The sequence below is a fragment of the Falco punctatus genome (genome assembly GCF_963210335.1).
Source record: "Falco punctatus genome assembly, chromosome: 2".
Taxonomy (NCBI): domain Eukaryota; kingdom Metazoa; phylum Chordata; class Aves; order Falconiformes; family Falconidae; genus Falco; species Falco punctatus.
Genome location: NC_137581.1, coordinates 83,988,363 through 84,013,591, shown reverse-complemented (window position 1 = coordinate 84,013,591; position 25,229 = coordinate 83,988,363). Strand labels below are relative to the sequence as shown.

At 42.6% G+C, this 25,229-nt stretch overlaps 1 protein-coding gene across 1 annotated transcript in view; it reads left to right on the top strand.

The window, feature by feature from the left end:
* The window catches only part of PRRG1 (proline rich and Gla domain 1), a gene marked incomplete at its 5' end in the record, with an annotated part of 75,148 nt that extends 49,919 nt beyond the window's left edge, over positions 1 to 25,229 (top strand). The window contains one exon of the mRNA XM_080377675.1: positions 1 to 25,229. This exon is cut by the window's left edge and continues 4,893 nt beyond it.

Sequence of the window (25,229 nt, the reverse complement as noted above, 5' to 3'; positions counted from 1 at the left end):
GGTAAGCTTTTATTTATGTAGCTTAGACCAATGCCATCAAACTAGAATGTGCTGTGTTGGGTTAAGTGGCATTCGCTGTGCACATACACGTTCAGTGTCCTGACCATACATCCATCAGCATTAGCTAATGTGTTTGCACATGGTTCAATGCATGATTGCTTCTGCATGCCTGGCTTCTAGCTACTGAAATGTGGCAGATACAATATTAAACTGGTATCATGAATCTCGGTGTCTATAAAAATCAAATCTTCGTGCCAGGTTACTACTGTTGAACGTTCATTATTTGTTTCATATGCCTTGAACACTGTTCTTTGCCACTCTAAATCACACCAATAGATTCCTTTTTATCTTCTGCATAATGTGAACTTTGTAAATATTTCCTAGTGCTACTTGCTGATTTTTAAAAAGAAGAAAAAACATGTTCAGCTGAAAGCAGTGAGGTGACATCTCATCTGACAATGAGACATACTCTCATTGCTTGCTACACACACATTTGATTGATGTGCTACAGGGTAATTGAACTTTGAGCTTTGCCAAGAGGTTGAACTGTGCTTTGCTTTTGCAGTGGTATGTCAGTAATTGTTTTTTTAATTTGGCAGTGAGTTACTGAATACTAAGTAACAAGTCAATGCAAGAAAGCCTTGCCTATATTTTCTTGACTGTATACATTGCACAGTATTTGCTTACCATTTAGCTCTCTGCAACATTTGCTGCAATGTTAGTACCTGTGTTCACTTTCCCTGTCCTGTCCCAGTTTATCATGCAATAAAAACACGCTGGTGGCTGTGCTATTTTCCCCTGTCTTAGAAACATCAAAATCAGAAAGAAAAAAGAATCAAAACAAAACCTTTCAGTGTGACCTGCCGTTTCCTTTGGTTGGAAGCTTTGTACATACCTGCGTGGCTCCCAGGGTTAGCTGAGGAGCTTAAAGCAAGAAGGAAACAAGTACTCAGAAAACTTACTTCAATACTCCTAGCAGTGGAATCTTGGCATAAGAAGTAATCTGTACTACACCATCTCCCTGGCCTTTCCCGTGGTGTGGGATGTGTTTTCCCACAGAACAGACCCTAGACCAGTTCCATAGGTCAGAGGCTCCCAATTTGCTTTTCCTTTGTTTTCTTATTCTGTCACCGCTGGCAGTGGCACAGCACCTGCTCTTTGCTGTGCATAAAGACTCAAGTTACTTACTCGGTGACAGTGAGGTCTGAGGATCTGGGACCCAAGCTTGCCTACTTGGTCCCTGACATTACTGGCTTGCTTACAGCCCATGCAGCATTTCAGCACCAGACAAACACAGCTGAGGGGCTGATTGCTGGCACTGGGGGCTAGATGCAGGGATCAATCTGCTGTGACACGCAGTGAGGTGCAGGCTGTTATCACCTGTCGCCTTTTAACTTCCAGTCTTAATGCAGCCACCACACATGGATCATTTCCAAGATTAAAACCACTGCAGACAGCATTTCTTGCCAGGATTTTCTGTGGAAAGATGGAAAGTGATACCAGCAGAGAAAAGCAGGGGCGATGTGACTAGCTCAAAAATTTTCCCCAGCTGGTACCCTTAAACTGTCTTATCACAAGTATTTTATTTTTATTTACTATTAGAATTGTTATTTTTTCATTTTTTCCTTTCATTTTTGTATTGTCTGCTTTTCTCCTCATGGTTCTGTCGTAGCCATAGGTTTTTCCTTACAGGTGGATGAAGGTAGAATACATTTGTCCTCTGAAAGAAAACGCCATGTATGAGAGTTGGTCAGACTAGATTTTTTTGTATGTACCCACCTCACCAGAGTTTTAAATAAAACCAAAAAGTTCCACGCTGATGTCTTCTGTGTCTCCCAGAGCTATTTATAGCTCAGCGTCCCCTTTTCACATGCAGTCTTGTGGGCTTGCTTTTCTGAACATAAGGTTGGTGTCTCTAAATGTACTTCCTTTCATCCAACAGCCATGTGAAATCACATTTCCAACTCACTACAACTTCAGGAGTGCTAGTAGAAGTGCAGCTAAGGCTGGGCACATTTGCGCGTTCATTTGCTAGCAGCAGCGGAGGCAGCAGTAAGCAAATTCTTCTGTGAAAGCACCTGGCGAGTGGGGAAGGTTGAGGGTAAATGCCAACTTCAAAATTAAAACAGCTTCCTTACGTGCAAAAAAGAGAAGTGCTGACCCCAAAACCAAGCCTGAGCCTGCTCCCCTGGGCAGTTCTGCTGCATCAGAGAGGGTCTGGCACAGGACCACCCATCTGCGGCGTGGCTGGTTGTGCTCTGTGGGTAGCACCTGTCTGCCGGCATAGCGAGACTCGTGGGCTGGGAGGACGCCCAGTATCCTGGCAATTAGCATGACCCAGTCAGCTGTATGTCGACACATCTGTGGGTTTTGCCCACAATAAGTGTATTGTAATCTTTTAGGTTCTGTTCTCCACATGTGGGTGCCCACCAAAATTCAAGGCGTGGGGGCAGCCAAGAACATCTCCGTCATCTGCAGAAGTGTGTAAAAAATGGTTTTCTGTCCTGCACGTTGCTTTCAGATTTCAACATTTACTGTCCTGCATCAGCACAACATTGACAGCCTGAAAACAGTTCCCAAAATCGTAATACCAGTGCCAAAATACTCGGTGGCTTGGGGTTCTCAGCAAACCCCCAGCCCATGAGGAAGGCTGGTTCTTGCCTGGACCTGGCCATTCACTCATGGCCCTGGAGCAAGTATTTGAACTTAAGTTTCCTCCATTGTAGGGCATTAGGTTGCTTTGCACATTAGACTAGGCTAGCAGTCTTTTTCAAACTTCAAAACCCCTTGAAATTTCCCATAGTATATGCAGATTTCTCGGTATAGTGAATTCAAACACCTTAGATTTAATTTGCTTACTAGCTTCTTATGGGTTGTTGAAAAGCAAACCAGTATTTTTCTATTAAGGCATATCACAGGGTGTAGGTTTGAGCCACTCCTCTTGGGTTTTTTGTATGCTGGTTGCACCAACCTTCCCATTATAGGTTTAGGATCACAGATTCCATCCAGAACCTGAAAAGTCTTTGCCAGTGCAAGTTTTGTTCCTTGTTTTTGTCAAAACTGGCACGGTCCCCTGAGCAATTTTAGCTTCACTAAATGACTTTTCAGTATAGAAGAGTTTATTAAAAAACTTGCTGAGCAGCAGTAGTTGATGGTTATATGATTGACTACAGTGATGTCTCCTAGCAACTTGGCTGAAAAAAGATCATCCCACATTGCTCATTTGTCCAGAGATTTCCAGATTGCTGTGTAAAAACATGTTTATCTTGAGATGAGGCTGACTAAGACATCTCACTTCACCAGTACTCCCTGCACCAAATTTTGTGCCATACTGTTAAAAAGGCTTCTCCGAGAGCAACATTAAAGGCTCAAGCCCCATTCTCAGACTCCTGTTTCAGGAGCAAGACATACACAAAATGCCTTCCCAGGCAGCTGAGTACTGCAACCCCACATCACCAAAACATTCACCTCCCTCTGGCCTGCCTTTTTCCAGCAGCTGTTCTGTGCCAGGGCTTGCAAAGGGGAGAGAGAGAGACCCATGGAGTTCATTTTGCTGTCGAACACAGGTTTTTGGAGTCAGATATAGCCTGTGGACCTTTCATCTGTCATCTCCTCTGTGCTGGCGACGATGACAAATGGTTGGTGTGCTGATAGTCAACCTCATTTCAACAATACTTTCTTTAAAAGAGATCGCTCTCATAGGTGAACAGATGCTCCTCTTCCACAAGGTTTCACAGGTGAGATGCTGCAACACGCTACCCTGCTGTGCCCCTTCTCCTCACGGCATTTCCCTCCACTTTCTCAGGTAGCCTCCTCAGGCTGCAATGACACGGTACATCACCGTCACAACCACGGTCTGTGTTGATCTGAGGCTGGCCAACGTTCAGCACAGCCATGACGGAGGCATTGCTGGCTGAGAGACACGGCAGAGGTGCTGTCCTGTCGCCCAGCATTCGTGGAGAGCTCACTGACGGAGCGTGACGGTGGAGCGCAGGCTGCTGTGGTGCATGCCCTGCGGCAGCAGACGCTCTGCCTGGCCTGCTGACTGCATTTGACCATAAAGTAAAGCCTCTGAGAAGCAGATGCTGTCACTGTTTAGAGGCCTTTTTTGCTACAGCCCCAGCCCATGGCAACACGCTCTGCATGACCAAAGCTAGTGCGGGAAGAACTGCTCAGCTGCGAGCAAGACACGTAACCGCAGGGCTGTGAGACCTGTGCTGGCTGCCCCTTGGCCCGAGGTAGCCATTCTGCTTTACAAACCCCTAAGTTGTCGTGGGCCTCTCTACATGGGAGATCGCTTCTCTCCTTGTGCCATACCCCTGCAACCACCAGAAGCAACATCTTAGCTGGATTTGTGCTGCAAGGGAGGTTGGGTGACCATCATCAGCTTTCCAGGTCCCTGGTGTGGCCTCTCTCTCTTGCTCATGTGGCCTTAATTTTAGTTTCTTGGGGGCACGTCATAAAAGCTGCATTTTTTTACACTACTTTGAAGGCAGTATAAAAAAAAATTATGTGAGGGTGCTTTGGGAATGTTCCTGCCATCACTGTCCAGTGCCTGATGCAAATTGTTTGCTTCACTTTGTTATTTAAACTGCTGGCAGGTGACCTAATTTTAGTAGAATGCTACAGGGTGGGTTTTACAAGTCTAATTATTGGAAGGGCACTCAGAAATGTCAAAAGGTCTCTTTTAATGCCAAATCTAAATAAAGCGATGCAATTAAATAATGGTCTAGTCTTTTTTCAAAGAAAAGGAGAGAAAAAGAAAAGGAAGAGACCAGGTCAAATGAAGCAATTACAGCAGCAGCAGCAGCAGCAGTAGTAGTAGAGGAGTGTTAGAAGTCCTCCAAATCCCTTGGTTTTGTTCATGTACACATAACTCTGATACCTTTATAACTTTATTGTCTACATTTAGGTCAAGTTAACACATCTATCTCTGCTTTGACTTGGCTTGTCTTTGTGCTGCTGTTGATATCGAGATATCCAGCAAACCCACAGTGGGGAGATCATCAAAATGGGGATATTGGACCAGTCAGACAGTACGAACCACCCTCAAGAGCAACCAGAGATACTGGTTTGCTAAACTGGATTGACCAGTGCAGGCACTGGTGGTATCTGTGTGAAAGAGTCAAGCTCCAGAGAGGATTAATCAGAGGCTGGTTGTGGTGCAGGGAGGCAGCTGGGAGGCAGATGTGCAGGAATGCTGAGGTTATCCCAGCAACTTCACAGTGATTGTCTAACCTGATAGGTATTTTCATTCCTTAGGATTTTTTAAATCACCTCTCTGCTCCTTTGGTGGTGGTATAAGATTATCTCTGCAGAGCAAGTGGATAAAGTGTCCCCTAAAGCCAAGAGATTTGCAATATTTTTCTTGTAGAAGAAAATAACTTCTGTCATCAACATGTCTCCGTGTCCTTTCCCTTTTAAAGCTTTTTCTCTGACAACAGTAAGAGTTTGGCCTGCCATATTTCACTCTAAGAAATCATGGAGTAGTTGAAGTTGGATTTCTACATATGTTTATGTATGCACGTATCAACTCCCCTCTGCCCTGGGTACAAGAACACCTCTGCCGTTAGAGTAGCAAGTTGCTGTGGTTGAAAAGCACTGATAAAGAACTGTGGAAAGTTAAAATCTGCTGGGTTTCAGACATTTTCCTTTTAGTCATGTTGCTCTTGTACTGACCACACTTCAGAACACCTCTTCACAGATTAGGCTTTCTTTTTTTATTCTAGTCTATGCCAAGGTAAATTTATAATAGAACTTTTATTTCACTTGTGTAAAACTTTGAGAAAGATTCTTACAGCTGGTAGTTTGACTGACCTTACAAAGAACAGAGCTGAGAAATTTTGTCTAATCTCATCATGTCAGAAAAGATGTATTAATCTTGTATTAAGAAATGAAAAGATTAAAAATGCAGTGGTTGTGCACAAGTCTGTTCTCACTACATCTTTCCAAGTAACCATTTCAAGCTTTTATCTGTTGTTGAACTTCAGTTCTACTGCTAATAAAACCAATATGAGACAAATAATGAAATATTGATTTAGCAACATGAAACTTTTTAAACTGCCATGTTAGTCAATTCATCCATAGGCAGCACAGCAGAATGAAAGTTTTATTGTAGACTAAATTTGGTTTGAGCATGACACGATGAAATTGCAACATAGCAATAAAATTGCAGGGCACATTTATGCCATCTGTTTCACAGTGGAAAAGCAAAGAACATTCTGGTGATGGCCCCAAACAATAAATCTGGATTTAGAAAAGAAAAACAGTTGGAGCTTGTAATGTTAGGAAGATGTTGCACATCCTCCTTCCCTCGCTGTTGCTCAGCTGCAAAGTTCTCCCAAGCGTTTCTTGTTTTAGGCATCCTTAGCTGTTATAGTCTGCTGGGTTAAGGGCTCAGAAAAACATCTTTAAGTCGTAGCACACTGATTCAACAGATGTTTGCCTCTTCCTGTCTTGTCTATTACTTTTATCACCTTTTCATTTTTGGAGTGGGCAGGAAGGCAGGCAGGCAAGTTGCATTGCTCCACAATCAGTCAGTGATAGGAAACAAAGTGAAAGGGCCATGATCTATTAGAAAGATGCAAGCACAAAACAGTTTTGTTCAACCTTCCATCAAAAAAATGTAAAATCTGTGACCTGAGCCCTGGGTTATCAGAAAATGAGGGATTACTGTAAATCATACGGTATGCACAGAAAAGGCGTTTTCCTTAGGAAATCGGTGATGTAAAGTAAGAGGGTACTCTTATTCTGACCACTCATCAAACAATTTGTGGCCCTTGTATTTTGAAATATCCTGTGACCTTAAAGAAGCGCTCATAAAATACTCTCATTGTCTTGTAGCTATTGAAATCTGTAGGCACGGAATGTGATTAAGATGGGTAATAAATCCTTTCTTTAATTATTTTTGTTGCAAGGCTATAAATGTTATGACATATCTACCTAATAAGACATAAAAAAATATCTGTCTTCTTTGGTGGGTGGGATGTCTTGCAGGGAGTTCCTCCACAGTTTCTTACTGTTTTTCGTATGTCCCCTTTCCCACAACAGTTCTCTGTAGTGTACCCAGATGACCTTCTGTAATGATACCTGATCAAAGTCCACATATTGACTTTTGGAGGAAGAAAGGAGAAGACAAAAGATGTCAGGGCTGTTGAAGCCACTAGTTTCTGGTCCAGCTACAGTGCTGTGACTGCCTCAGGGCACCTGTGCACACTCTCAGTGGCAAAACCCCTCTCTGACATGTCCTCCTCTTTTCAACTACCTGTCCCCTGTTCCTACAGCCTCCTCACAGCCTGCTGCTTTACAGAGTGAGGCCTTCATAGTAGATAATTGCTCTGAGTCTACCCTCAGCTTCTGCGAAGGAGGTTTTCATCCCTACCCAGCTGTCTCCATTAGGCACTTAGTTACCTGCTTGGCACAAATCAGCGCCTGTCAGATTTTAAATAAGAAGGATGGAAGCAACTGGGTTTGTTTGTGTTTAAGCCCTAGAAGGCACAGTTTTCATTTTTTTATAGTGTTCACCAATTTTAAGATGAGAGCTGGAAAATGCCATTAAAATGAAGAATGGTCACAAGGTAATAAAGAAACAATCTTCTCGCTCTAAGGACTTGAGCTAAAAGCTAAATGACTGAAGTGGCTCAGACTGTAAAAGCAGTGGGAAATTTAATGAACGGTGACCCCACCAGAAAGTCAATCTGTCTATTAATGTTTAGTTTTGTCATTTCTTCTGAAAAGTAATAAACTTCCATTATATCATCTATTGGTAATGGAACCTTAGGGTCAGGCTCCCAGTGAACTTAACTCTGCCAGTGTGTCTCAAAGCTGCAATTACTGACCTTCCCCGTGTAATAGGTAAACATCCCAAGCAAGAAATAAGTACACAGGTACTCAGGGAAACAGTTATGTTTGTTGGGAAAGGAAATTGTCATGAATTTGACTGCAAAAGCTCGAAATGATTTGCAAATTCCCCTAATATTAAGCTGATTGAGCCAATTAAATTATTTAAAATATAAAGAATGAATCTGTGATTAATTAGCAGTGACTGATGCCCCAGCTCTGTAACATGCCATTCATCTGGATGCTGTAGAATATTTACTGCAAATCTCATAGCAAAGGTGGTAATCAAATAAGAGATAAAAAGATGAACCTCTTTGCTTATGTTTAGCTATTAAGAACACATATTTACTTAACGAGGAAGTGAGAAGCACCTTGAAAGCTAGCTGATTTAAAGAAGTGTATTTTAGCTACAGGCTAAAATAATTAAGCTAAAAGCAGGAAAGCTGCAAACTTCGGATAGCACTATCCACAGAGGTTGCTGCTGTGAGCACAGGCCTGGAAGAGGCTGGAGAAGTCATCTCCTCCTGTCCCCTGCCACAAGGCAGAACTAGCCCTGTCCTATAAAGTTCTTCATTTAGGCTAAAGTTTCAGGTTGGTTTTGGTTTAATCTTACCTATTTCTTGAATCAGACACTGATCCTGTTTGATTATGCTTTGTGACCAGCCTGTTTGAGTGGCTTCGCACAGCAGCTTGTCCTGTGAGAATGGGACTGTGCCTGCATGGAATGTGACTTTGGAAGTGGCTGAGCTGACAAAGCTCTTCAGGCTTCACCACTCTTCTTTTTTTTCCCCAGTGAAATAGTGGGGGATTATCCAGAGCCCAACATCTACATGTGCTCATCCCTCCCAGTGTTCAGGTTTAACTGGAGATTTATGAATTGGTTACATACTGCGTGTCACATTTAATCTGTATTTTCTTCTTTATGACGCTTTAATAAAAATTGTGTAGCCCTATTTACATGTGTCTCAGATAAAATGTCCTTAATGTCTACTCAAGTTTATTTTTAATTAGAAGCCTGTTGCAATTTATGGTCAAATACATAACACAAGTAACGCTTCTCATTTTAAAAGTTATAGGTTTTTTATAGTTTCCTTCTTTTTTTCTTCCTTCTCTCTTTTTGGTTGCTGCCTGGCAGTTGGTTTTGTCGGCTGGAAAAACCGCTTTCCCCAATAGCAATGTCTTTTTCCATTAAGCAAATCTTGTTGATGTGAAGGAAATTTTCCAGACAGTGGTTTGCTATTGCTGAAGTACAGTGAAAAGTTGATAAAAGGTAGTCTGGAGAAGGCCACTATTTTAATGAAAAAGAAAACCTATAGTGGGTCTTTAGGCTGTCCCAGCAGTGGGGCAGCCCCAGGGCAGAACCAGGTTGGGGATGGTGAGCAGAGGCCACCACAGACCTGAGGACCACCAGGCACAGCCAGGGATATGGGGCAGCTCTGTGGCCCAGCAGGAGAAGCTGGGGCAGCAGGGTCTGCTCCCAGCCCAAGGCAGAGTCCCCTGATGCTCTTCCTCACCAGCTTTCCCCACCAGAGCCAGACCTGGGTAGGGGCTGCAGAGCCCCAGGCACCCTGGCCCTGGCCCGGGCAGTGCCTTGATCCCTATAACCAGCAGGATCCTCCTTTTGGTGCTGCCTGTTGCCTTCTGCCTACTCCGCACAGATGCGACAGGGCAGAGAGGAGGACAGCAGCCTCCCAGCCTGGCCCTGGTGTTCCCTTTGCTTCTTTGGCACGACTGGGCGCAGTCCCGATGTGCAGCTATTTTTATTAGTGCTTTAATCTGCTAAGCATTCTTATCAGAAACACTTTCTCTCTCTTTACCCTGGCAGCATCATGCGTGTTCAGTGTGTGTAGCCAGCAGCAGCGGCTCGATGCCCCTGCACTGGGGTGTATCCAGCTTCGTACTGCGCCACTCCTACTGCACTTTTTACTGACCAGAGCTTCCCGATGTCTTTCCTGAAGTAGATTTGGAAACTACAGACTTATTAAAGAACTCTTTCAAATACACCTTGTGGGGAAAGATGCCACATCAGACTTCTCCGTGAGTGTACGGTGCCTCCCCAGCCAGCAGAAAAGCCATAGTGCTCCCTGCCCGTCTGGGGTGTCCAAAGGAAAGATAAAACAAAAATGAGAGTAAAAGATTTTTTTAATTTTTCATGATGGCAGCACAGCCACTTCTCACAGCAGGGCACAGGATCATTAGAGACTGGTCTGTCCTCATTGATACAGAAGTACTTGCTTCACCCAGGCGATTCTCCAAGTGCAGTTTCTTTCCACCCTGCTGAGACTCACCCACTCAGCGCTGCCAGTCTCTGTGACACGAATGACTCTGCTTTCCACCACCTTCTCTCCTGCCCTCAGCAGACGGTGGCACACCGGCACGAGCAGCGTCAGCTTAGTGCATGTGGCTAAGGCGGTGTGTGCAGGGGACCACGTGTGTGAGCAACAATTTCGTGAACGGTGGCTAATCATACTAGTTACTTCCTCCATTCCACAGAGCTACCTGATGGTTTACAGCAATTAAGCAGCATGATATATGGGAGAAGCACACACAGTAATGTCTATGCCATGCTAAAAATGCTGACCCTTTCTTCTGTGGCACAACCTGCACCCCGGTCCCTGGTGCTGTCACCTGCTCACGTGGATGCCATCGGCTGCTGGCTGACCAGCCAGTTTGCTCTTGAGCAGTCCCTGCTGTCAGGCCTCCCTGTGTCCCTGCAACGTCCTCCCTGCCTTCCTGTCCTTATCATCTGCTGCTCATCCTGCTGCGAATACTGCAGTCATAGCCTGTACAGTCCTTTATCTCACCTTACTTATTTATTCATTTTAAGCAGTTGCTCGGAAGAATGCGTTTCTTTCATCCAACAGCGTTATTCATAGCATTTATGATGAGGTTCGTCTCTCCTTTACCTGTCAAAATCTGGTTAACAGCTCTGTGTCCTCCTTTCTAATAGCTGGTGACACTGCAAATCACTGCCAGAGCCTGGAGCTGGCAAGTAACTTCTGTGTAACGCGAAGCGAAGACAAATCACTTATCTAAAACTGAATCACTCAGAAGAAAAATATTAGAGCTGCATCTGATAAGACAGCTGCAAAATATGCACAACCTTTTGGAATATAAGACAGAATATGGAATATGTGGGGGAAAAAAACATTTCTGGATGGCATTATCAAAAGTGTTTAGCATATGGTTAGCAGTTTCCAGTCAAGTGGAAGATAAACCTTTTATAGACTGCAGGAGGAGCAGTGATTTGCTGTCAGTGATGTTTTCAAAAAGCTCATTCAGATCAGCCAGGTTAGGAGGTGATACAGAAATTTGCCAGCTACACGAGGGAGGTTACAGACCCAAGGGTGAGATCTAAAATATGGTATTTAATTGCATAAGGGTCAGGAAAGTAAGGAAATGAACCTATAGAATTTTATTCATACTGCTAGTCCTATTAAAATGACTGATAAATGGGCTAACCCCTGAAGACTTGTAGCACTAAGCCTCCGGTTTAGTTGTCTTACAGAGTGTCTGAGATATGAAAAAAATGAAGTTTTCTTCCAGTATTTAGTCATTCTGGACTTGATTGCAGCAGAGGGTCATATTAGCTTCTCTGAGATGAAATTTAATATATACTGATTATATGTTACTGCTATAAGCAAAGCAGCAACACTTCAAAAAAGTAAATGTGCTTTCTATAAGTGCTATGTATATATTGTAGGAGAAAATTCTCAGTCCAAGAGCCCGATCCTCCTTTTATGCAGGGAAGGATGCAATGGATGTTACCATAATGCCCTCTCGTGGGACGAGGCTGGAAACAGCAGCTAAAGGTGCTGGAGCAGCCAAGCCCCCTCCGCCCGTGTTACGGGCATCCACTGGCTCTGGCCAGGTGATGCCCTGCCTGAGGAGGAATGGCTGAGAGTCCTGCGCCTGGTAAAGATTTCGTCAAAGTCCATTTTCCCCTAAATCTTCTGTTTCTGCATTTCTGTAGGAAACAGCCCCACAGCTAGGTCCCTGCCGGAACTGCAAAGATTGTCACTTAACACCAAAACAATAAGCAGTCCAAACACGGTACGGTACAACTCCTCTTCCCAATTCTCTTTCTGCAGGACTTGAGGTAGCAAACGGTAATTAAAAAGCAGGAGGATGAACAACATCATTTTGTGGCATAGTGCATGAATGATGCGCATGCCAGAAGTGAAGAGAGCATACCAGGGATGGAAGTTTACACACAGATCCATTCCGCCTTACTGTGAATGATGCCATCTATCACCCCAGTTGTTGTGATTGCCTCCCACGTTGCTGTATCTCATCTCTGTTCTGTGCTGTTCTTCTGGGAATTTTAAAGCAGCATTTTCCTGTCTAGCCAAGGTACTTCTGTCACCCTCACTGAGAGAGTTGTCTGAGTACTTCATAGTCTCTGAAATATTTATCCTCTCACTTTTCTTGTCAGGTAAGGAAATTCTCCATTTTGCAGATGACAAAGTCAGGCACATAGATTAATTCTCAGCTCCAAAATGAGATTTATGCATGCAAAGTGGTGCTTAGGCAGAATTGAAGAGTCTATATCCAAAATGTAGGTTGTGAAAAGCCCTGTTCCTGGGCTGGAGGTGTCTGCTAGTATGCAGGAAACTGGCTGGGAGTTCCTGGTAGACTTGGCAGTTGATGGTTGGACTCAATGATCTTGAAGGTCTTTTCCAGCCTAAACAATTCTATCATACCCTTCTCTGCATGAGGGAGAGGAAAAGTGACAGCTGTTCAACTCCTTCTTGCAAGCCATTTATTTCTGTGTATGACATAGAAGTTCCTAAGGACTTCACATGCAGCCTGTGATACTAGCAGCCACGTTGGGGTGCAGGAGGAGGCACAGCCTGAAAAGCTCCCAGAAGGGAAGGAATCAAGGTAAGGTCTTGTCCTACCCCACTGTGACTAGCTGAGGGAAACACTGCCTTCCTTGCTTTATGTGCATGGGACACCTACACGCCCAGAGAGAATCTTCCCTGAGAACATTGTTGACATTGCAGTGTCAACAGGTGTGCTATATATCTTGGCTTCACAAATCCGAACAGCTAGATTTATGCTTAATTTGTGAGGTTGTTTGGGGCCTGATCTGCTGTTCAGAATTCATTTCACAAGTCTAAACTACCCTGGACTTCAGTTAAGATGACGTTATCACAAAACATGATGCCCTACTTCTGTCCAGTAACAAGCACTGCTCCAGAAAACATAAAACCTGCATCCTAGGCTCTTCTAATACCATAAAAGTTTGAGCCCCTACCTCTCTGAGCTTAGAAAAATGCCCTAAACATCAGGCACTGCATATTTGGTGTGGGAATGGTCTCCATTACTTTTCTTGGACCACTGTACATCTGAGAAAGGAAGGACCGTGGCGGCAGCAGAGAGCAGCCATGACCTGGAGCTCAGTGGGCTCTGTGTTTCCTGAGAACAAGACTCTGGCTCCTATTCTAAAGCATTTTTCTCTCTTTTATGAGCAATATGTTTCAGGTTTTTAGTAGCCCGAGGAACCGCAGAGCACCCCTCCCCAAACTAAGTGCCTACAGCCAAGGCTACTGATCCAGTGCCCCGTGAGGACCCTTGCCTTCTGCTCTCACAAGTTCATCACTTCTGCCTACGGAGCAGCCTGAGTTCAGTAAGAGAGGTGAGGATTGCCTCTGTACAGAATGCCCATAAACTGGCAGCTAGCATATTTTCCTGTAATGCAGAGCCGTTGGTTCAAATGTCAGCAAGTGTGATGCTGGTTTGGGATTTAGCCTCCTGGGCATGTTTTGTAATCCCTGGCTGTGGAATAGAGCAGGCAAGACACTGCAGACAGCGCTTTCAGGGTTCTGAATCCCCATCTCCCCCAGGAAATGTCAAAGACATTTCAGCCCTCTTGGTATTTCTGATTGACTAGTTTAAAATTCCCCTGTACTCAGCAGTTTGGCTTCTGGACATTCACACTTGGATGCCTGATTTTCCTGTCTTCATTGGGGAGTGACTGTCAACCCACCAAGTCACCCTTGCAGATGGCATGGCAGGGCGGCTGCTGGCAGTGGAGATGCCACCTGCAGTACATCCCAACTCCTACAGCCTGTTGCTGAACACCTGCTGAAGTGCTCTTTGTTGAAAGCAAACAGCCATGCTGGACAGACTAATTTGTTTTCATTCTTACCTTCATGACAAATAGTGATTTTAGAACCCATCACCCCTAAAATGTTTTGTCTGAAAGAGGCTATTCATGTGGCTTACTAACAGCACTTAAATCTAGGCAACTAATTTAAACATCTAAATTGGGAGACTAGCCTGCCTCGTTTCTCTTGTATGACATGTGGATAAAGAAAAGCTCACCCAGAAGCTTTTCAGTGGTGGAGCTAAAGGTCGGGGGCTGTTTTGAAGTCATCAGTGGTGGGTTATGATAAAATTCAGTGCAACATCTGGATTTTCTGATTTGTCCTCTAAAGGACTCTCCTCCGCTGCTGTAAGACTAGGCATATTTAAGACTAGGCACCTCCTTGCTTTAAGTAGCATATCTATCTCCTAAATGTGACTGTGTGAGGAGGAATAGCATTAGCACTTTTCTACTCGATAATGCAGCTCAGCAGTAAAAGAAATTGTTACATTAGAAAGCAGATACTGTTTTTCTGTAGACTGTAGACCTTCTTTTGAAGCCTCATTCAGCAAATCACTTGGGAGTTGATTCAAAACCTACCCAAAGAAGATCACGTCTTAGTATGTACGTGTCTTTAAGCAGATGTTTAAGGAATAACTATTCAGCAAAGCGCACAAATGTGTGTTTAAATCCCACTGAAGGCCAATTTCCCCCATAACTGCATTATTGAACTGGGATTTTGAAATACATCATCACCTCTCTTTGAAATCTTTCCTCACTTCGGAGCTCTACTGTTTCAGAAAGAAAAGCCATATGGAACTAATCATGCACATTTTGTCTAGCAGATAGGCATTATAGCAGATTGTGTTTTCCCTTCAAGTGATTGTCCATATGAGCATGCAAACTGTAGTATGCATATATCCAAACATGCAAGACAAGATTTTTAGCCTTAACAACACCGTACCTCCTGCTTAGCTGCATAATAATTATAAGAGATAAGCACACTCATCACTGCCTACCTACATACCAAATGAGCCTTCTATTCTTTTCTTTTTTTTTCCCTTTTTTTTTTTTTTTTTGTGTGTGTGTGTCCTGCCCTCACACAGGCCTTACTGTTTCTTGAGCTTGTTGTCGTCCTTTATTTGCTTTCACTTAACAACTGGACTTTTTTCCTTGTCTGTTGGTTCCTCAGAAACATACAGTAGAGTTCAGATTACAGGAGAGAGATTTCCCTTTCTGGCAGATATGCTATATACTACTATATGGCCTCAGAGAAAAGTATGTTCCTGGGAAGTATATGATGTCTTGAAACTTCAGTACTGGCTTACGGAGACACAAGAGAGGGCCAACACTGCAGAATTTCTGCCAACCATTACTTCAGGGCTAGAAAGGAAACATCAATCACCTGCAAAGCAGCCCAGGAAAGTGGCTTTCCATCACTATTGACACCTTCATGATATGAGATCTTTCTATCCTTGAAGCATATAAAGAGTTTTGAGTGAGCTCCCTTTCCTTATCAGTGCTTCCAAACTGGCATGGATGGTCTCCATCATGTGATGAAAATGAAAGAGAAGAAAAAATGCATGGCTTCCCTCTCACCCACTAAAGCATCTCCTTCTCAGGATTTCAGGGCACTTCTCAGGCTCTTCCTCAGCCCTGAGTCTTATCAGCAAGCACTGAATGAGGAAGATCTATCAAGAGAATCTAGATTATTCTGAAGTTTTTTTCAAAACCACCAGTTTTATTCTCGACTTCTCCTGCATGCCAGAACAAGGTCTGGCTGACAGTAGGAAGGGTTTTTACCAAAGGGACTCTCCCATAGTCCCACATGTGGCTCTGATGCACCAGCCAGGTAGGCAGACTTGGGCCCTTGCCTTGCTCTGTCCCAGAGCCTCCCCAGCCCCTGAGAGACCGTACAGACTGCTTACATCCAGGCTACAAACCTCTGGTTCCCCCCAAATCTTGAACCAATGACCAAAACCACCTCCCAGCTAAATGCACTGAGATGAGTCTCAGGTTCCTTTGAGATGGTTTGGGGAGTGGCAGCTGTATGATATGTAACTTCCTCTTCACACTGGTCCTTCTATCAGCAGCTCCTTTTTCAGCCTGTTTGGTAGATAGTGTAGGCAGACTGTTGAGGTCACATTTTCTCAGCATCGAAGCCAGAGAAGACCCTGCAAGTGCACACTCTCACTTAGGGCCATCTTCCTACAACAGACTTTCTTATTACACCTCTGCCTTGGTAGGAATGCCTTTCTTTGCAAGTTCATCCAAGGTACACAGTTGCAGAGACTCCTTGGCTCTTATGAGATGAAACAGTAGATCCCCTCCAATTGCCCTATGCTGAGATTCAAGCATGATGTAACATCCATTTTATATCCAAGTGCACTATTTCAATTGGGTCAATCAGTCAATCCAAACATGGTGAAAACAGTCATCTTGGAGGACCTTGTCCAGCACCTAAGTCAAAACGTGAGCCAGTAATTGCAGCACCCTGCATCTGAAATTGGTTTTCTTTTAAATTCACTTTACTCTCGGCTTGTAAGTCATAGCAGGAGCCTTGGAAAAGACTCAGCTGCCCACTAATTCTTATATGAGATGTCTGGAGAGAGAGGATACAATAAGTAAAAGGTTGTACATAGCAAACATTTTTATTTATAATTATCAGGTACAGAGTTCTTTTTACCCTTTACACACATCTCTTCTTCCTCTAAATGACAGCAGTTATTGATGATCGATCTTAAGGTAAAGCTCTTAATCTGAATTCCTTATTCCAGCTGTTGCCTTCAGAAGTGAAACTTGATGCCATGGTCACTGCCATTCAGGGCTTTGCCTCTTCAGCCTTGGTAAAATGTGTGCATTGGGATTGTCAAGGGAAAAGCAGCAGGCAGCAGAGCATCTTCTTGAGAGTCTGGAGATCTTCAGTCCCAGAAAAGATGGGACTGAGTAGTTCAAGAAGTCAAAGGCTACTATTTGATCTCTAAGGGTATCTAGAACCACTAAGCATAAGCAACACCACACACTATGTTTATCTTTTGGTGTGGTCAGTCCAGAAGCCAGTCATCCTCCATGACAGCATGTCCACACAATCTTGAGATAACCAAGGTTCAGCTGGTCATCACTGCTGCTGGAGACCACTTGTTTGTACCCACCAGCCTCTTGCACCTTCATATTCTACAGAATAGCTATGGAGGCATATTGAAGGATACAGTCTTTCTTTCTCCCCATACAATCAATCTTCATTATCAATCCCTTTCAATAACTAATTAGCCAGTTATCTTTTCATGTTGGAATCAACCATTTCAGAGGCTGAAGTGTTGGACAATGCAACTCATAGAGACAGACTGCAGTCTGGTTCCTTTGGTGCTATTCATTCACCTTCTTACTAGCTCCAACTTCTGCAGCAACAGGCTTCTCTTCTAGGGTAAGGGCTAGACAACCACCCCTCCTCACCTCAGAAAGAAGGAAACTCACATCAATGACTCTTTTCCCTCAGAAAATGGATTCCCTTTGGGCTACCTACCAGCAAACTCTCAGTGTTAACAATTTTGACAGTCTCCTGCCTGAATGTATTCCCTCTTGTAGTAGCAAGAACTTTTAAGTAGCTGGAGGAAGCATGCTTTCAAAACAAAACTCTGACTGAGGCAATCTAACAGATGTCTCAGGGGTTGAATACAGTGCACGGATTTGTTCACTCCTGTAAAACTGGATTTCCTGTCCACTGCAGTGCTTGTTTATGTACCCGTGCTGTAGAGATGTGGAGTGTCTGGAAAGTGTGCCAGCCCTTCCTTTCACATCAAGGCAATGATGGCCAATGCTAATTCTACAAGCAAGAAGGAAAGTACCAGGAATTTTCCCATTGTTGAGAAGCAGCAAACCTCTGTTATCTGGAGGGTGATGTTGCAGTCCAGTTTTTCATAGTCTACCCCTTTACCACTCAAATTACAGGTCACGTTACCATTCTGTATGCCCAAGTCAGTGCAAACAATTCAAGACAGTATCTTCACAAAATTTTCTATGATCAGGGATGTCCCATGGTCAATTTTCTTACAAAGTGGAAAGGTAGAAAGTCCTGAACTTACAGTAAAGGGACTTCGGGAAGAGTGGCTTCATCTAAACCCCAAATCCCTGTATTTCACAGCACTGTGGCTGGAAGACTCTTGGAGTGAGAGCATGACTGATCTTGCCTAGGATGAAAAATCCTTATAAAGAACACAAAGGTGTCTACTGGATCTGAATGAAGGCCAGTGGACTGGGGGGTTGACATGTATAAATGTGCCTGTGACATGTAGGGGGATTCTTTAAGCGTGATCCTACAGTACTTACTGAAACTAAGAATAAGAAACTAAGAAACTGTAGCCACCCTGCCCTTTCCCACAGAAAAGTGCTTTTTTTCCCAACTGTTACAACTTTTCAGAGTTTCTCAGCCACATAGGCATCTGCTCTTTGACTGAGACCTAAATTTGGTTCTTGCAACGACAGTGAGCCATACATTTGAACTCAGCATGTCCAGTAGCTGCCCTGACCTTTCTCTTTTGTCATTTCAGATCGAAAAGTTGGAGAGATTCAGCCTCTCATGACTACTACTCCTTGTATAAGATTTTCTATGATATATTGCATTTCAGATAAATCCAAAGTTCTTAATCAAACCAGTTCTCATTCCTACCTAATTAAAAAAAAAAGAATCATCCTTCTATGGTTGTGACTAAAATAGCATTTATCAGCAACAGAGGCAACACAACACAGAGTAGTTGTTAAACATGGGGGTATTTTTTTTATTTTATTCAGTCAGGATACAGCCCTTCCTCAGTTCTTCATATCCAACACAGAGAGATCATATGATAATTACAGTAGCAAGCAGCTTGTATTTGAGATGATCCAAATGTAACACCAGTAGACTGTATAACACAATTTTTAAAGCAGCATGTTAAGTACCCCTGTTATCACTCATGCGGTGAGTAGTGGATTCATCTACAGTGGGACCTTATTCTGATTTAAAGACAAACGGAAAGTTGCTGAACTGTGTAAATCAGATGCCAATAAAGACCAAACAATAAAGTTTAGCACCTCACAAAGCACACTGTGTTCTTTCTCTTTAAAAGTGATGGGTACAGTTCCAACTCAAATGGCAATGTTTGTCATTGTGTCATTCTTGTTCATGTCACAACACTGGGGCCACAAGGCAAACTTGTCCCAGTTCTTCTCTTCTAAGGTTCCTTAGAAGAAGGTACTTGAGCATTTTATTAGCAGATGTATGGACTCTGTAAAGATGACACATTCATCCCAAATCTTGCAAGTAAACCTATGCATTATGTCATGGCACTATCTAATTTACATGCACATAAACACACCTAGTACAGAGAGATACATGTGTATATTATCTTCTACTGAAAAGCTGTATTTTAAATATGTTTCAAAATATGTTAACAGTGTTTGGGGATGTGAGTATTTTAATCTCTGTAAGTGTAAGGATTTGCATTAATGCTTGTCTGTAAACCAAAAGGAGAAAGAAAACCCAAGAGTAATACAGGCAAAATTTCTCAAATGTGTCCTGAAATACTCCCCCATGCATTAAGCTTCTCTGTGCTTAAAGTTGTGTATCTCAGCATTCTCTGGTTCTCTGAACTAGTATAGCAGATATATGGACGCAATGACTCAAACCCGTTTGTTCTATCAGCAGGTCAGTGCTGCAATGACCATGCTGTAAGTATTCTTAGTCCCCAACTCTGGCCAGTGATAAAGGTGAATGGATTTACTTCACCAGGAATAGGCATCAATGATGCTGCTTGCCCTTGTTTCATAAGGTCACACAATCAAAAGTGGGGAGTAAACAGTCCTTTGAGAGAGAGCAACTATTGATCCAAATCTGAATCAGCTCTATTAATCAAGTCATGAAAAGTGCCTGAAAGCAAATCACATTTCATTTTTCAGTGGCATAAAATACTGGGGAGGTTGGGTTGATCTGCAATATTTTCATTGTTTGGCCACTTCAGTGAGAAATCAATGATTTGAAAAAACATGAGTGGTTAGAAACTCTGAACTAACTTTCGATTAGAAGAGAATAGGAATATAGGAAAAAAATTCTTCTCTATTTCTCAGATGGTTTATGTTATGTATTTTATACTGCTGTTTGATTTCATCATTCTTGACAACTTTCCACATATGATGCAGAATTCTGCTTCTGGAAGATATATTAACTCATCTCCCTTATGCAGAAAAAAAAGAACAAGGATTGATGGGCCTGTGAGCAGAAAACCTGTGTTGCACTCTGAGGTTGAGATATGTCTAAATAAATTATTCTGGTATGGTAAAATAATTATAAAAGATGCAATAATTACAATTTTATCTTGGCTTTTATGTTTACCTTTTTCTAATTTTCCAAAGTGATTGTTGCTCGTGGTTATTCAAAACACCAGAAATTTAAAAAGACCAGTGTGTGTATGTGTGTGTGTGTGTGTGTGCTTGACAAACAAGATAAATAGATATTTATTTGTAGATCTAATTCTCAATCCTTGCATTCCTTGCAAGAAACACATAAAGGATAGTTTGCAAATAAGTATGACATACCATTTTTTGGTTGCTTCAGTCATTACTCAATGAGGTCACAAAGGCTAAATATGCAACTGAAAGTGGGAGATTTATATTTCATTTGGAAACCTCCATTCAACACCATGCTTTGGGCTCGGCCATCCAGCCAGTTTCTTATCCAACGAAGAGTATGACCATCCAAGCCATAAGCAGCCAGTTTCTCCAGCAGAATGCTGTGGGAAATGGTGGCAAAGGCTTTACTGAAGTCTAAGTAGACAACATCTGCAGCCTTTCTGTCATCCACTAAGTGGGTCACCTTGTCATAGAAGATCAGGTTCATCAAGCAGGACCTGCCTTTCATAAACCCCTGCTGGCTGGGCCTGATCACCTCGTTGTCCTGCACGTGCCATGTGATGGCACTCAGGATGACCTGCTCCATAACCTTCCCCAGCACCAAGGTCAGGCTGACAGGCCTGTAGTTCCCTGGATCCTCCTTCCAGCCCTTCTTGTAGATGGGTGTCACATTGGCTAACCTCCAGTCAACTGGGACCTCCCTGGTTAGCCAGGACTGTTGATAAATGACAGAATATAGAAATCAGATCTCACAACAGATATGTCTACAGCACAGGATAAGTCGTTCTGATGGATTTCCATTGAGTTGCTCCATTTCTAATTGTGGGTGCAAAAAAATACAGTGCCTGCAGTATTTCTTATGTCTGGTTACCAAAAATGTTTTCAACAATTCAAAAGTAGAAAATGCAACAAAAGGGAAACCAGTTATCCAAGTATTTTACACAAATGTCGCAGTAAACCTAGAATTGGGTTTATTTTTTCACTCCACCTTTCTGTTTGTATAGGGGCATACAGCCAAAGATGTGGATTCAAAAATACGTGCTAAACCAGGCAGAGTGTTACAACAGCAAGATGTCACTTTCAAATAAATGCTTAAACTGCCACAGTAATCAAGTATTATCAGTTTTTCTTATCTTTATTAAAGTTTTACACTTTATAGTCTCATGTATCAAGAGACCTGAGTATGATCTCATGGACAGCTTCAGGGATGTCAGCTCTGAAAACAGGCATACCAGTTCTCTGTGCTGTATCGAATAGGTAAGCTGCTCTCCCGCAGAGGATCAATTCACCTCTCTGTTCATGCTGCAAGTGAAAAGAAGGGCTGGGAGCAGGACCAAGGCTCCTTGGAGTCACATTCAGTGATGTCACCAGCATGACCACTCTTTCCAAAAGCAGGGTCCACCACAGGACAGGCCTGAGAGGCAGTCTGTGTTCCTGGTTCTTCTCAGTCATAGGATTAGCCTGGCCCATCATGTGGATATTTTACCTCATTCCATGATTATTAATTTCTAGAATGAAAAACCATTATTACAGAATAAATGAAATGTCTTTCATTTCTGTCCCCATTAAACACAGAAAATTTCAAGACAAGCAGAGTCTGTATGTACAATCGAGAGCACTTGACATGTTAGCCTTTGAACAAAATATAATATGAATCTTCAATTCTGGGAGAGCATCACTATCCTAGAACATCATTAGCATTTTAATCAAAATGCCTCAAAGGAAAGAATAACAGGGAAATTTTAAGAATTGTAAGAAATTGCTTGTGTATTCAGATGTCAAAGACAAGTATAAAATATAACAGAAATATTTCTTTCTCTTTGTTGCTTTTTTTCTCTTTCTTTTCTTCTTTTTCCCTTCCCTTCCCTTCCCCTCCCCAGTTTTTTAAGTCCCTGAGGCCAATATTATAAATATTTCAACTGACAATTAGAGAAGTCAGTTTTTTGCCAGGATACACAGATATATTTGAGGCCCACAGAGAAGCTCTGTACCGAGTGAGCCCAGCTCCAGTCGCTGCGAGCCTGACAGTGCGGAGGCATGGCATTTACGGGGATGTCTCACCAGATGTCTCCCTTGCATCAAATTCTTAGGTGCAAAGTTTTTATTGAGGTCCAAATAGAAAATATTCATGAATTCCATTTAAAAGATGTTATATGTGACTATGTAAATATTGCTGCATAGTTATTTGTTCACTAGAGAGGACAGTTTTAAAGTAGTTTCTCCATTTAAAATTATAATATTCCTTAAAAGAACATCATTTGCTGATTAGAGGTACCAGTTTGTTTAGCTGCAGTGCCTGAAGCTTCAAATTTGATTGCATTCATTTTAATCACATAACTGATCTTATTTTCAGTAACATGGAGTTGTTTGTTCCAAATGCATTTATGAATTCTTATCTCAGTTACGCCACATGCTGGAAGTGATATTACTCTTACTAATTCCCAACATCATAAACACCCAACTTACACAGAAGAGAAAGTGCCAGAAGAAGGAAGCATCTTCTGAATTTATTTAAACTAAATGGACTTAATTTCAGGTTTTTAATCCTGCTTATGCTGCCCTAAGGACAGGCTCCAAAACCACACAATGCCATTGTGCCTCTGATGTTAAAGATGTCAACTCTCACACACTGAAAGTGACACAAATACGCTTGGTCCATGTCACACTTCCTCTGGCTATGGCTACATCTCATTTATTTGCCATGCTTTACCACGTTTTCCTTCTTATTAGATGAAACCTACCCCCCAGAAGCAGCCAGCTGCTCCAGCTGCCATCCTTTATTTCTCCATTCTGTAGCACAAGGGAGGAGAAAACAAACTGAGGAAGCATCACTTCACAGCATGCTTTCCTGGCTCCCGTACCACCTCCTCTGCCCTGCGATCCCCACCCTGTGCATGAGATCTTACTCTTTGGGAGAAGAAAAACCTGAGCTTTCTGGGCCTGCAAGGGTAAAGGTGGAGGGTAAGGAGGGTAAACTTTTAACAAAGCAAGGCAACGAGAGTTTTTGGTGATGGAAGAAATGTAATAATTTTTAAATAAAATAAAACTAGTAATTTTACAGACAACACAACTCTGTTCCTAACCTCATATGTTTAACAGTCAAGGCTGTGAGCCATGAAGTGAAGAACAGGGATCTAAGGATGTAACATGTTGGCAGCAACCTGCTGCCCGAGGCCACAGAGCTCCCTTCATGGGCCACTTGCTGCCTGTCAATAAGCAGGGAGGGCCCATGCTCTTCAGGACGTGTGTGCCAGTGTGGGTGGGACAGTAGCCGATTCATTACCTTGTTCCAGAAGCTCATGGGCTTTAGGTGCTATTTTAGGAAGGGGTCATCAATGGGCCATAAAATGCCTGGAATATGCCCTCTCTCACCCAGAAACTCCCTCTGTGTCAATGGTGAGGAAGATGCCAGTAGAAAATTCCTGTGCATAACAAGGTTGGATATACTGGTTTTCCACCTTTTTTAAATGTCCAAACAGTGAAAACCAACTGGAGTGACAGCCAAGGCTGATCCAGGAAACATGCAAGAGTAGGACCTTGACGTAAATGGGAGTCCGGGATCTTAATGCAAATGGGAGTCAAGCCCATTGAAAACATCAGTCTGATCTCCTGCTGCAATAGGGTTGCTCTGATCAGAAGAAATAGTTGAAACTTAAATCCATCTCCTGAGCACAATAAATCTAAAGATGAATACGGGAAAATGTGACTAAGTACCCCAGTGTGTGCCTCTGAGCCTTCATGTGCTGTAAGGCAAAGTGACATTAAAAAGAGGGAACAGTTTGTACTACCATGCGGAGGTTTAATTTCTCCACAGTAGGTAACAAACACTGATACCCGTGAAAGTCACTGTGTACTGAAGAACAAGCATCCAAATGTGGGGCACCCAGAAAGCCAGTCCAGCCCTGCCAGCATCAGCAGCTGCACTTGCAAACACAAAGACAAAGCTTTTATTGCAGTGACTTCTGACGACTGAGCCCAGCATCCTTTCCAAAGCAAAGGCTTCTCATCAAACTGTGCATTAATACCCAGTTCTGCAGCGCTGACGGCTTTGTTTCATAACTTGACTCTGAGAGAGGTGAACAGGGAAGGAGAGGCAGCAAGAGAAGGCGGCAAATGCAGGTAAATTCTTCTAAACTAGTGTGACTCTAAAGTAGTGTCAAGGTTCTTCACTGCACCAGTGCTGAAAGCAATGAGGTGACACAAAAAAGGCTGGATCTACCAACAGTGTGGAAACCAGCAAATAAACCAAGCGGTAAATGAGTAGGTATAACTGGATTCATTTGTTTTTAATGAGGTGCAATAATAAAGATGATATTCAGAGAAAGGAATTATTTAATTGTAAAATTATTTTCAGACTCACCAGAGCAAGTTTATTTTTCAAATCTGAAACATGAGCTTATACATACATACATATATATAAAATGTAAGTTTCTGTATAAATATTACATATTTATACTTTCCTTTATATACATTGCCTTTTTCATCAAAGAAGTTGAATCATCTGGCTTATATAGAGAACTTAAAATAACCATGTTTGTGTGGAAAGGCAATGGGGTTTTTTCTGTCATTCACTAGTGTCACTTTGTGAAGTCTTCGGTGGTTTAAAATACCCTTTAAACAGTCTTAATACTGCCTACTTCAGAGAGACCTCAACTTACAGAAAGCTGGAAGGGGCAAATCCTGCACCATAGCACTACAGGTCTGATCAATTTGAGCATGTGCTTTATATCAAGTACACGAGCAATACTTCTGACCCATATGGTATACTGAGTCAGAGCCTAATTTTGTAACATCCCACCCAAATTTATCTTAGTACCTGAGCATTTTGCCTTATCAACAAGGAACTGGAATGTCTCCCTGCATAATTCATGAAGCTATGTAAATTATTATATTTATATATTCTCTAGCTTTTTTTTTT